Source organism: Podarcis gaigeae (genome assembly GCF_964106915.1).
Source record: "Podarcis gaigeae genome assembly, chromosome: 6".
Lineage (NCBI taxonomy): Eukaryota > Metazoa > Chordata > Lepidosauria > Squamata > Lacertidae > Podarcis > Podarcis gaigeae.
The window spans coordinates 30,959,539-30,974,056 of record NC_139682.1 but is presented as its reverse complement, the minus strand read 5'-3'; the positions used below and the strand labels follow the sequence as shown (position 1 = coordinate 30,974,056).

General features: G+C 41.7%; 2 protein-coding genes across 12 annotated transcripts in view; both read right to left on the bottom strand.

Moving 5' to 3' along the window:
• The window catches only part of SLA2 (Src like adaptor 2), a 247,460-nt gene that overhangs the window by 49,844 nt on the left and 183,098 nt on the right, over nucleotides 1-14,518 (bottom strand). The gene's annotated exons all lie outside the window — the stretch shown is intronic.
• The window catches only part of NDRG3 (NDRG family member 3), a 59,305-nt gene that overhangs the window by 38,257 nt on the left and 6,530 nt on the right, over nucleotides 1-14,518 (bottom strand). For 2 of the 11 annotated variants that reach the window (XM_083746632.1, XM_083746629.1), the window contains exon 1: nucleotides 9,113-9,250. The exons of 3 other annotated variants lie outside the window; for them this stretch is intronic. The gene's annotated coding sequence lies outside the window, so the exon portion shown is untranslated. Of the gene's footprint in view, nucleotides 1-255; nucleotides 325-8,867; nucleotides 8,996-9,112; nucleotides 9,258-14,518 lie in introns of those variants that run through there. 6 more of the 11 variants (XM_083746627.1, XM_083746634.1, XM_083746633.1 and 3 more) reach the window with 6 other exon arrangements.

Genomic DNA, 14,518 nt, shown 5'->3' with positions numbered 1-14,518 from the left:
ACATCTAGATGGAACCAAATGCAAACATCAGAGTCATTAGCTCACAGAATTGTAGAGTTGGAAGGGACCACGAGGGTCATCTAGTCCAACCCCCTGCAATGCAGGAATTTTTTTGCACAATGTGGCACTTAAATCCATGACCTTGAGATTAAGAGTCTCATGCTCTACCAACTAAGCTATTCTGACACAGAAAGACAAGCAGATTAGTCCTATTAACAGTTTACAGTTAATGTTTTCTGGAGTAATTACACCTACCCAATAGTTAAAGTTGTGTCACCAACTTTGCACCACTCTTGAAAAATGCACTGAATTATTTGGTATACTGCACAAAGAGGAAGATGTGATAGTTTAGGAGGATAGCATAATAATAATAATAATAATAATAATAATAAATATTGGTACTTTTTACAAAAAGTCTCAGAGAAGTTAAATATAAAAATTTTGTTTTTTTAAAAAAACAAAATAAAAACATACACAATACTGAAAGAATTTATCTACCAACAAACAAGCCAGAGGTTTAGGAGCAGGGCTTTAAAAAGCAAAAACTAGAGTCCTTGATAAAAGAGACAAAATAATGATTGCATCATGCAAGTGATCAGAAATATAAAAGGGAATGTTGAACCACCAAGATTGTTCTGCCTGTTATGAAAAAAGCTCTTACTCGGTTACACTAGCAGCTTGTAAACACCTGCACAAGGGAGCAGAACATACGGTGGAAAATTCCATTTGTCAACATAGTTCAGCTACAAATCTAAGGCCTGGTTCACGTGTATCACTAAGCCGAACCACGCCCCAGCATGAACCCACAACCACGCAGGTGGTCACAGCAAAATTTATGGCCACTTCGCTCCTCCCTCAGTTATGTTGCTGCTGCTACACAACCTGGAGCTAAGCCATAGTTTGGCTGAGTGTTATGTCCAAACCCAAGCTCCTGGTTTGTCTTGCTTCAGACCATGCAGCCAAAGTTTGTTCCTTACGTGTGGTCTGTAGTTTGTCTGAGGAAGACAAGTCATAAGTCTGAGTTTTGCTTTCTAAAAATATTTTTTACTAAAGTTTTTCACAATACAATAATAGCTACAAAACAACAACAACAACAAACAGAACAGGTAAAATATAGAGTCCTCTCCTAGAGGCTGTTCTCAGTGTCTACCACCACAGAAGGTAGCAACCTCTCCCAGCTGTCACCTGTGGTCCCTCCTTTTTCCTCCCAGCCTCTCATCCTAGGAGACCAACATTTCCCTGTCTCCCACCCAGGGTTCTCCATCAACCACCCACCAACCATATGAGTACACAATTCCTTTAACAAACGCCCAACACATAGGACTCCAAAGAACCCACAAGTCTGACTTCTGATGTACCATGTACCCACCTTAATCTGTAAAACCTGAACAATACAAGGTATTTTAATCTTCAAACTTATAGAAGACAGGTACACATAATCCAGTCTGCAAAACTCATTGTGTGTGGTTGTGTGTGATCAGACCAAATACCCGTCTTGTCCAGCATTCTGTTCCACAGTGGCCTATGACTTGTCAACACTCTCTCATGTGCAAAACCATGTCCAAAACCATACAATATATACATTTCATTAAACTGACGCAGACCTGGTGATAAAAACAACCCAATCAAATCTGTCACACTCTGCTTCGCTTTCTTGCTCCACTCTTGCTAATTCTACTTCCTATCCCTTTATTTCATTTAACAGCCAGGTTCACGTCTGCTGAGTGAAAGGCCCCCCCCCCCCACGCTTTAAGTGCTGGAGCTGCAATATAGAGGCACTGTGAGGTGGGCTGGCTTGTGATGAACAGCTAAGGTTCAAAAACCAAGGCATGGCTTCTGATTGGCTGCAGGAGCTTCCTGCACTCAATTGGAAGCCACAGAAACCACATCAGATGTTCAGCTTCCAAAAAAACTTCGCAAACTGGAACACTTCTGGGTTTGCGCCATTCGGGAGCCAAGTCGTTCGAGAACCAAGGTACCACTGTACTACCACAGAACTTGTTGGGAAGAAGAAGCCACCAAATGATCAAATATAATTATTTTGAAGTAGGCAGCCTTCTGCCTCAAGAGACAATGGAGTGTGTGGTGGTTCTGTGGTGTGTGTGTGTGAGATGTTAAACTGCTGTGTTAGTAGCACTGAAATGACCTCCTGGGGCGCAAGCCTGGGCAGTGCGTTTGAAGGATGAATGAGTGTAAATTGAAATAAATGCCCACAATATAGGAAATGTAGGAAGGCAGTGGGAAAATGGTGCAGGCAATGCCAACAACTGAATATAAGGTCCCCAGAATGGAAAGGACAGATGGTACTGGAGGAAGCACTACATTGTCTGAGCTAAAGATGACAGATTTCAATGAATTATTAGAGGGAGCATCCCCTATATTGCTGAAAGTAGCAATTCAAGAAAAATAACTAGGGATTTATTATAAACTAAAGTAAGTGGAAATATCGATGCAAATCAGGATGTCAGCAAGTATATTGGGAAAGTTGATTTCTTTAACTCTAAATGGGTTGGACAAATGTAAACTCAAGTCACAGTCAAAAAAGTGTGCATCAATCATAACTCATTTGCTCCACCTGGAAGCTTATCTTTCAATATATTTCACATAAGATACATTTACTATTGCTTACAGTGCCTTCTGTTCAGAAAATCAAATAGCCAGCAGGGTCTTTTTCTTACCTAGTTGGGTGTTTTATAAATATCAAAAGACATAGATTCAATATTGGGGGGGGGATGAATAGCTGCTCTTGAAATTAGAAGCAAGCTGTTTACCAGGATTATACAATGTTTGTGTATCTAGGTAAGAGACTACTATATATAGTTCTCTCTCCATGGGAAAAACAATTATCCCTTTGTAATGTCATAATTATATATCCTTATGTTTCTCCTAGATTTTCATATATCTTTTCAAACTTAAATTCACTACAAGAGTTTTCCTGAGAACATACAAAATCTTATGCACTCACTTCAAAGCCTGTTTTTAAAATGAAAATTAAGGATGCTAAATTCTGTTCCCACAACCAGATTCTGTACTTGGACAGAATAAAGGCACACACACAGCCCTGAATTTACCTCTTCGTATTACAATACACAGTATTTTGATTAGAGAGAATGGGCAATTGCAAGGGGGAAATATTATTAGAGCAGAACACAACATTTCTGTGTAACTGAATAATTATTGTTGTCGTCATAACATTTTTTTCAGTGTAAATGCTTCTTCCGAAAGTGTGCAAACTCCCAGTTAGTTCTCCCTGCCTCCTTTAAGTCAGGGAACCGCAACCAATAGAACCAGGAGAGTCCTCAGACTATCCAGGCCAATGGCACAATGAATGCAGAGACCATCTAACAAATGAGATTTTCTATCATCTCTGTACACAATTCAGTGTGTGTGTGTGTGTGTGTGTGCAAGACATTATGTCCATTTAAGTCACTGAGAATTTTTTAATGAACTGGCAACTATGGCTAGAAGTAGAGAAAGCTTATATGGCAGGCGGCCTAGAATTTTGAGGTTAGAATAAGATTTTTTGTATGGGTTTAATAGATTCTGTATAATTCTATCACTGTTTAATTGTTTTTTAATTATTGTTTACTTGTGCTGTTAGTGCTTGTTTTTATCTCTAAGCTACCTTGAGGTGGGATAGAAATAACAACAACAACAACACAGAGTACTGTCTACACTAGAGCTAGTGTGTGCATTTGGATATATTTACAGTAACAGTTACTCATCTCATGTTGAGAAGTCTCTGAGCAGCACTGTCCATGAACCAGCTAGGTTTACAGTTATCTCTAACCTGGAGCCCTCAGATGTTTTTGACTCCCATCAGCCCCACCTAGCATGGCCAGGTATGATAGCCAACGATCTGCAAATTCAACATATTCAAAATTATGATGAGGCTTTGAGGTCTTGCAATGTAAACTACGTTACTTCCAAAGGAATGGAGTCACCAATACAGTTTCATCTCCACTCTCAAACTTATGGTGTTGGGGTATTCGCAGTATGGTCAACTGTGCAGGAGTTCTGTTCTCTGGGCACGTATAAGCTCGCTCCACCCCACCCCCTACCACGTTTTAGGGTCACTTCCAGATTTGGTGCCGTGCACAATCGTGCATCTTTTGGACACGTGTTAATCTGTCATCACTGCCTGTACTGGTCATGTGTCATCAGAGTCTTTGTTTTAATATAATCTCTTATCATTTTATACTTCTAACCTGTACTTCATTTCATGGCAGCAAGCTTCTTTCCTTTCACACTTCTAAACGACTATTTTTTCCATACATGTCTTATAAATGTTTTTATAAATCTGTTTAAATATGGGTTCACTGGGTTTTTTATTTAGTATTAATATTAGTATTACTGGAATTTATATACCGCCCTATACCTGGAAGTCTCAGGGCAGTTTTAATACTATATTTTTCTGCAACAAATACATTCTTTAGGTGCCTGATGTAACAATTCTTAATGTGCTGAATATTCCTTCTTTGTAAATGAATCCAGAATTTTTATTAGATTAAGACTTCACAGGGACACAGCATAGCAGAACTAAACCTAAGAATCAGATTACTGGAGAGAAACACAACATGTTAAGCGGGATTGGCAGGCTGCTGCAACTATTTTAAATAGAAGTGGGGGCTGCCTTTTCTCTCTTCCCTCTCAGAAAGTAAGATGAGAGCAGAAGTTTAAGCCCTTTATAAGCTGACAAAAAGCACCAGCTTATAAAAAGGACTTACTTGGTGCCTCATGTGAAAGCTGACCGAGAAGGGCAAGGCTGTTTTTGTTTTGTTTTATTAAAGTACATAATATACTCTTCTAGCATGTTTTGTTTCCCAGCACAAGACACTTACTGGTCAATGCCACATCTGGACAGAAGAGAAAGGAGAAGCCTTCATCTCACTTATACTTTAAGAACAGCAGGTCCCAAAATGCTTTACATGCAGGAAGAAAACAACCCATGGGAGTTGGTAGCTTTGAGAACTAGCCTAATACATTTGTCAGTTCAAGAGCAAGTGATTTCATTTTTTTGTAGGGTGAAAAATAATGAAGTGAGTATGGTGTTCTCCTCTTGCTAAGTGCCTTTATTATGTTTACTTCTAAAAACTCATTTAAGATCTCTATTTAAGAGTGAATATTATTCCTTATCTCAAAGTCACCAGAAGCTTAGCATGCCATGCTGAAAATACTTGCTGGTTACTGGAAGATAAAATAAGTCATTACTTGCAGTAGCTAAACATTATTGTGATCTGATTTTGGCTATTAACACCAGGAGCAGTGGCAAGAGGGTGGGCTACCAATTAGCATGAAATCCAATAAATGTTGTCAAGCTTACTCTGGAACATATGAACTAAAATGATGAGAAATGGGTAGCGAACACAAATATAAGGAAGGGAGACTTCTGGACTAGAGAAAAATATAGGAGAAATGAGAGCTGTTAGTATATTTTTACTGCAGTCAAGGTCATAAACCATGCAACTGACCTGTAGAAATACCCTTCATGAGATTATCCTGCTTACAATAAAGAAAATGTACCATTGCCAACTTATTTATACTGAATCATCCCTGCAGCAAAGCTTCTGAACAGCAGTCTCCTATTTTCAGAGAATCAACAGCTACAAATTTGTAAACATATTTGAACCTGTTTTAAATATTCACGTATGAAGAGATTACAGGACATGGCTTTAAGTGTTCAGTTCAATTGTAATTGTTATATTTTCACACTTCAACAGAGGTGAGAAGAGGTGATTAATTTCTACAGAGCCTAGGTCAGTTATCAATGTATGATTGCTTTAATTTCCCATAAAATTATGTATGATGTACAATCAGGTTACACCATCTTCCACTGTTCAAAACTCCATCACTCTTTCTTGCTACCAAAGCACTGGCTAGAAATTTATCCACTAGGGAAGACACAAAGTAATAGAGCACAGAGCAACATGCATTATGAAAAGCCTTACCTGTCAAAGGAATTGGGTGCTGCTGTCCAAAAAGTGCACTTCCATTCTCCTTTACCTAGTATCAATAAGTGCTTGTACGCAGCTCAGAAGCACAACCTTAGATCAGCATTCCTCAGTCTGGTGCTCTCAATATTTTTTCAGACTACAACTCCCAGAGGCCTACACTCTTGGAAAGGAGCCCAACCAACACCTTGTGCCCTTGGCAAGGAGCTCCACCAAGGTGCCTAGGGAGCATGTGGAACAGCGAGCTCCTAGCCACTCCAAGCCAGAGTGGAGAGGCACAATTTTTGCACCCTTGGTGAGGGCCAACCCTAGGTACACCCTTGTTACTCCCATGAGCTCCAGCCAGCTTGGCCAATGGCCAGGAATAATTACCATAAGAGTTGTGGTCCAAAAGCTATTGAGGGCACCAGATTGGGGAAGGCTGGCTTAGTTATGAGAACTTCTCTCCAGCTCATTTCACATAGACTGCATACACACTTACACAGAAGTAAGTTCCAGCGACTTCCACTGAACTAATCAGGATGCATTTCTGAATAGACATATTTAGGATTGACTGGGGTTTTTTCCACCTTAGAAGCTCAGTGTGCCTATATCCAAACAATAATTAATAGAGGGTGGGAAGACCTACTAGGTGCAAGAATCCACTTGTTTATAAAGTTCCATGTATATATCTAGCATCGCACGAACAGTAACCTGTATGAACGTTTCCATATCAGATTATTTTTGTAGAGTCCAACTAGCATTTAACATTTCAGTAGCCAAGTAAACTATCTAGCTTTCCCCATCCATATAGGGCACTAGCCTTAAAGAAAATAAGCAGCATCTTGAGCCACAAAAGAACTCAGATATCCAGATCATTTTTGAAAAAAGTATTACATATAGGTGAGACAGTGATTAAGAATATTAAAAGTAGTTGATGGCCTACTTTGAAACACTGTTTTTAGATAATTATGTCTCATTTATTTCCATGGAATGTGTATGTATGCGTAGGATTACAAACAATTGATAGTGAAGAAGCATGAGGGCAATTAAAGGTGTGTCCCCAAGGGTAGCAGGGGAATCCAAAGGTGGTTTAATTGACCATCCTTAGCTTTGTTTGGATCACACTGGCAAAGAGAAGTTTACTTTACATTTACCCTCTCACTGGAAACAATGAAGGAAAAGGAGACCTGGTCTAAAATGTCTCTAAGTCTGGGGGGATATTAGGGAACTAGGAGGACTTTAGAGCCAGCTGATTTTCTGGTCCTCTGTCTCTGAACGAACAACCTTTAACATGTCCCTTTCAGCACTACCAATCTTGGGAATTCCAAAGTCACTTAGGGCAAGGCATTGCTGGCTTTCTGTGGTGGTGGTATTACCAGAAAAGTGCTCACTGTCTTCACTTGATTTCTGCCTCAGCTCATTCATCTTTGGCAGGTAATGAACCTGGGGAGTTGGGTCCTTCTTTTCTGGTAACAATAGAGGGGCAGGATTGGACATCAAGCTCTATCTTCAACCATGGCCAAGAGGCTCCTATATATCCTATGGCCCTTGGGACACTCTCCAGGGCATCACAGAGATGCAGGCTTAAATATCTGCACCAGTCCATTACTGTACTTAACATACATATGTTAGAGATGATTTAGTTACCATTTAAACCAACTTGTAACTGGTAATTGGCACAACACAGCAATCAATCCCAGGTGCAAATTTAGCATTTTAATTTAGCTTTAAAGCACAGCTGCTCTCCAAAGAGAAACATCTCTTGAATAAAGCAACATAGAAGCAATTTCCTCTACTATATGAAACATGTTCATTAACCAGCTTCAAAAATATTTCCTCAGTGCCTTATTTACCTGTTAATCTGTTGAATAGGACAGTTACTTCAATTATGGGGAATTACCTTCAGTGAAATACACTAGCACCCCCTCACACACACACCCATTTTAAACATATAACAATCCCTCACCTTTAAAAATAAAAATAAAGCCAGTAACTAAGGCCATCACAAAAGGCATGGGGCTGCCTCCTTTTATGTACGTGTGGGAAAGATTACCAGCTAACAACACGGCTGCAGTGTGTGTTTTAACTAGTAACGAGCTTCCATCGGTTAAAATGACAATTTCTGAACCATGCGAAGACAGCCCAGTCTGGATACAACGGTAGTTACATCTGAATGGAAAAACACTCAAAACTATTAATCCTCCCGGCAAGCAGGGAAGCCTAGCGCGGCTGCTCATTAACTCTCCCGGAATTGCCTGCAAACGGCACAAATGCTTCTGTTTATATGAATAGCCTTCGGCACATTTCCCTCTTTCTCCAAAGAAAAACAAGAACAGCTCACGCACGCACACTGGAGAAAATGGAGGAAAGAGTGAAAACGGCCCGCGCAAGGCACAAAAAAAACACCCTTTGCTGGAATTGTCTATCCTAGGGAGATTCACAGCCCGATCCCAAATGAACATTTAGAGGGAAGTTCAACGGGGCTTCCTATTTAGGATCGCAGCCTTAAACTGTTCACACGGTCCCCAGGCAGCTTCCCTTTCCCTAACAATGCTCGAGTTAAAGCAGCACCGTAGACCCTCCGTATCCTCTCCAAGTAACTCTCCCACAGAGTCTACTACGACGCCGTTTACTCTAACTTAACTGGTGGTCGGATACGAGGAATCCGCTAGGTGTCCTTTCTCCTTTCCCTGCATTGCATTCCCCCCACCCTGCCCTCGGGCGGCGCGCTGAGCTCCCACAACTGAGACGGGCACGGTGCAAACCTGCATCACCCGAAGGGGCCCAGGATGCAAAGCCCCCAATAATGCACAGCAGGAACCAAAGCGACAGGTAGCCCCCCGCTTAGGAGGACACCCGCACCCCTCCCTCCCCAAAGCGAGCCTCAATGTTGACTCCGGGAGGACGGAGAGAAAGGGAGGACAAGGCCGAGACCTTCCCGCCAGCTTTCTCCGGGGACAGAGGCAGGGAAGCGAAGGGAGACTAGGGAGCGGAAGACGCGGAATACTCCGGCCGGAGGGGAAGAGGCGTCGCGCCTCAGTCGCTACCCGAGGAGTTCCGAAAGCACAACAAGCGCCGCCCCAGCGCCAAAGCACAAGGGAAGCAGCCACAGCAAGCAAAGCGGGCGCGGAGGCATTAGAGCGAGCAGTGCAAAACACAGCCTAGAAGCAGCCACCTACCTCCTCCTCCCAAGAAGACACGACCGCGCAGGTGAACCTGAGCCGCTGCAGCTGCCTCTCCCAGTAGCAGCAGCAGCAGCAATGCCAGCATGTGTGGGGAAGCGACTACGCAGGCGCGCTGCGCCTCTGTGCGAGTTCCCCAGCTCTCGCGCAAGCGCAGAGTCGCCTCAATGTTTAGGACCACAAAAGAATACAGTATTGCTCGTTCGGCTTGGAGGGAAATCGGGGAGGGGAAGGAGTTGGGTTGGCAGCGGCGTTTAGGGTGGGTTTTAGTACTTGCAAGAGGTACAGCTGCGCTTTGGTAGAAACGCAAGGTGTCAGGTGCATTTGGAGCATTTTAGAACATGTTTCTCCTGAGCTCGGGGATTTGTTTATTTAGTAAAGTTCACCATCCTTCCATCCCCTGTTGCACTAATCTTTCTTCACTTAAGCAGTCTAATAGCATAGGGAAAGTAATTTTTGTTGTTCCTTTCAGAGGTGTTAACTTTGGGGATGGGGCTCAAGATCCCTCTACCCCAGGGGCGCTACCCGCCTCCCCCCCCCCACAGGCAACAGCCCCTGCCAAGCATATTGACAGGCTGACTTGATGGGTTCAGTTACAACAGCAGCACCGGACCAACCCATCTCTCTGTTGTGTCATACAACAGTTTTCATGATTCTTTGAGGCTTTGTACCTGTCTGCCAGTATTTGTTTTTGTAGAGCTGACAGGCCTTTGGAGATGGGGGACATTTGCCCACCTCCAGTCTGCAGGGACCTCACCTGTTCTCCAAGAATCCTCATAGATTATAGGCAGAGGCTCTGAGATTGCACCAAGAAGCTCCTTTAGTACCCTTGGGTGCAGCTCATCAGGCCCTGGAGATTCATTTAAAGTAGCTTGGTGTTCCCTTACCACTTTTCCTATCTTGGGCTGCAGCTCCCTTCCCTGCATCATTTATTCTGTTATCACCAGGTTGGGCACTGCTTTCCTTTTGAGTGAGGACAGAAATAAAGTAAGTGTTGAGTAGTTCTGTCACCCAACAGCATTTTTCTGTCTTCACATAGAGGACCTGCTACTTGCTTATTCTTCCTCTTGCTATGAATATAGCAGAAGAAACCTCTCTTTAATTTTAACCTCTAGAATAAGCCTAGGCTTATTCTGAGCTTTGACCCACCTGACATCCCTTTAACTGTTGGGTACGCATGTATACTCTTCCTTCATGATTTCCCCTTTCTTTCATTTCTTATACATGCCCTTCTTAAATCTCAGCTCATCTGTAAGCTCATGCAACTACACTGGCTTCTTTAGGTGCCTCCCAGTTTTCTTTCTTGTTGGAATTGTCTGCATTTGGGCCTTCAATATTTCACCTTTAAGAAACTCCAATCGCATCTTGGACCCCCTTCTCTTTGAGTATTTCTGACCATGGGATATCACTCAGTAGTTCCTTAAGCTTTTTGAAATCAGCCTTCTTAAAGTCAAGAGTACTTGTACACTCAGTTTTCTTTTGTCTCTGCACCCGGCTTTCTATTGTTAAACAATTGCATTTCAGAAATCCTTGCACCCCTGGGTAGATGGGAGAGAGTTTGCTGGGTGAGGCGTGCTAAAATGAAAGATGCAGCAGTGCTTTTTGGAATGCAGTTGGAATTAATGAATGCAATTGATGGGGTGGAAGGATGATAAAGGCTGCTGTGGTAGTAAGATGCAGTACAAAGGGGAAAGTATGGTTTAGCTGCCACTGCAAGGCTAGCAAAACAGGAGCCAACCAAGATTCCCTCAAATTACTCATTCATCTGGACCGTATAATGTTTACAAGGAAGTAAACCCCATGAGACTTATTCACAAGAAGCTAATCATATGATTGCAGCCTTCAAGGACAATGTCCTCTTCACGTATTTGGAAACACAGGCGCCCTTCTTCATTATATTGTTTCGTAGATCCCTTTGTCAAAGCTTGATGTTGATTTTTCAGGACTGAGTCATGGCTCAAACCGAGCCCTAAGGAATTTAATATTTCTTTTTAGTTGTTGGGGGCAGGGTGGAGAAGGTTTGCTTTAGAGAACAACAATTGAAGCAGGCGTTCATATCAAACAGGGAAATCAAATAAAATATTAGATGATAAAATGGGCTGAGGATGAGGTTAACATGTGTCAAAGAACAAAAATGTATATTTTTGTGATGCATAGGGTTGGGAATAATCATTCTCAAAATTAGTTCTGTATTGAAGCTGATATGTAGCAAGTTTAAGACAAAGACAAATAAACAAAATGTTACCAGGAGATGGATATCATGATCATGTTCTGCTTGTGAACTTTTCGTAGGACCTGACTAGGTGCTGAAATTAAAAATGGTGTTCTCCCAACTTGGTGACTTCCAGATGTTATGGAACTACAAATCCCATCAGCCCCAGCCAAATACAACATTGGGAGGGCAGCCTGTTGGAGAAAGTTCCAGAATGGAAAGTCTAAATTTGAGGGGTGAGGAACAATTTCAGATCCAACAAGGTATAGTATGGATTTGCACATGTAGAGAGGGTTGTAGTTCTAGGATTTCATTTTCTCAAGTAGCACAGCCATTTCAGAGAATTTTCTCAGGACAGCCAGAATGCTCTCCATATTAGTGATCATCTGTCACACTAGGCTGAGGAAGCCTCATTTATTGCCTGACCTACAAAAAGAACAGGATTGTTTAGAAAGGATTAAAGGGTCAATGGCCTTTTGCTGTCACCAGCTGAGCTGCAGCAGTATTATTTACAAGCTTATTTTACTCCAGAGTGATTACTATTGAAGATTTCTAAATTTAAAACTATGTACAGAATGTCATGGCTAGTGTAGTCCCCTTATACACAAGGCAAACACAGGAGAGTTGCCATACCACTATAAAAACACATAGCCCTAAACAGTGGTACCTCGGGTTAAGTACTTAATTCATTCTGGAGGTCCGTTCTTAACCTGAAACTGTTCTTAACCTGAAGCACCACATTAGCTAATGGGGCCTCCTGCTGCCGCCGCGCTGCCGGAGCACAATTTCTGTTCTCATCCTGAAGCAAAGTTCTTAACCTGAAGCACTATTTCTGGGTTAGCGGAGTCTGTAACCTGAAGCGTATGTAACCTGAGATACCACTGTATATGTAGTGCAACTGTAATGAATGCAGCTCAGATGAGGACCAGGAGACCAAACAGTAACATTAACTTTATAGAGCAGGTGGGATTCCCCCCACCCCCACAGCTCAACGTAGTTGCAGTTGTAGAACAATAAAATGCACATAGCACTTTGAGTGAGTATGAAATAGTGTAATCCTTCCCAGATTTGAATGCACTGTTAAACTAGTGGGCAGAGGAGAAATCAACATACCCAACAGCAGTACAGAACAAAGCTGCCAAACCACATGTTCCACTGTGAAAAATCATGGGAACCCAAACTCAACAAGGGCAGGCATTGCCCTAGGAGGTAAATTTGTTGGCTGAGTGATTACATTGGATTTGGAATCAGTCATGGTTTCAACAAATGTATTGAACGGTTACAGTACAATCCTATACGTGCCTAATCAGAAGTAATCTCTGTTGACTTCAATGCGACTCTAGCAAGTGTGGACTGCAGGTTTAATTAACCAGTAGAAAAGCTATGGTGCTATTCCTATGAAGTAAAAATTACTTAAAGGTAAAATCTTAAGGATTATTATTTTAGTTTTTAAAATGCATTGCAGGGACTCTGTAGAGATAGGAACAGCAATTTATTTCACACTAACTCCATGGCAATTTATAGCACAGGTGGTGTTCAATCATACTTTCCTTACTGTCAAAGCATGCAGATAAGTCATATGACTGTTGTCCTTTTCACTAGCGATGATGTATTGTTTAGCCATTGATTCGAAGGCATACCAAATCAGCTATTCAAAAACTAAACCAAAATAATGTTCGGAGCTTCTCCCTACTCTGCAAAATAATAACAAAGCCTGTTTTCAGAAACTATAATGATAGTATGTGTGCTATCTGTAAGAATGAGAGTCTAAAGATAAGGGATGTGAATTAATTTGGTATGTTCTTTGGTCAGTTTTATTTTTCTGGATGCATAAGCAGTAAAACAAAGAGACTGTGAGTTCTAGGATTTCATTCTAGTTCAGGAGAACTATGAATATTCGCAACACAAGGCTGCCTGGATCTGGCTGAAGTGGAGAGTGTTTTTGCTGTCCGCATTAACCTAGTTTGTTAACCCTATGCCTAATTAAGCAAACTGCCTCCAGGAAAAGAGAATGGTAATTAATTTTAAAATAGATAAAAGGGAGGAGGGGAATGCAATGTAAGAAACAGCCATGTTGTGAGGGCTGCAAACCTACAACCAAGACTGGCAAAGTAAATTAACAAAATCAAGGTTATGTAAAACAGGCTTCTATCGGTGCCAGTTCTAATGAGTTACACAGTATCATGTAAGCAAAAAAAGGAAGCTGGTGGACCTGTCCATACTGCGCATAGATTAGAATTATGGAGTTGGAAGGGACCCTGAGGGTCATCTAGTCCAACCTCCTGCAATGCAGAAATCCTGCGCACAGCCATCCTGGGTGGGCTCCAACCACCAGCCTTCTGGTTAGCAGCCAGATGCACTGACCCATTGCCAATAGGGAAGAAGTCTCAAGGTTGGAAAGCTTTAATTGCTGGAATCCTGCATTGCTTCTTCCTCTACTGTATTTCAGTTTCCCCTTTGCCTTATATATGCTGCTGGTCAGGGAATTCAGAAGTGTTTTTAAGGGGGCCCTGTCAAGACAAGATGAATGCTACCTACTTTTTGGACACGTTTCTGTCTCCTTAATTTAGTGGACAAAAACGTTATATAAGCTCTTATATTCAACATTGATGAAATTAGTCATATGTACGACTATGAATAAATATTCATATTTGTACATCTGAATAAATAAATGTAAAAAGCTAGCAGTTGATGCTCTGAATTTTTTATGTTAATCTGGCAACGGTGAGACTCTAGCGCTTTCTGCTTTATCACCCCAGCACACCTCTGGCCTCCATCCTATTGGTTCTGTACTGACAGGGTGGGGGAAACCCATAATGGGTTTTTACATTCATTTGGGGACTGTTTCATTTTTGTGTGGTAGGAATTGCCACCAACAGGAAACCCCGCCCCCACTTAAATTATATCAAGGCACCTCACTTCCACATAGCTGTGGTTCCTTCCACTGCATGCAGTGTTGCCAGATGCTGGAATTCCCTCTTCTACACAACTATGCAACTATTAAAGGTGAAGGGGCCCTGCTCTCTTTTAGGTACAGCCACCTGTGTGCATGCTACACTTTGGAAGGAATGGAGGAATTATTCTTCGAGGGAAAACCCTGATTTAATTTAAAATCAGAAGAAATCCTGATTTAAATTAAAATCATGATAGACATTATTTTTAATTGGCTTGAAATTAAACTTGTCTCTTTG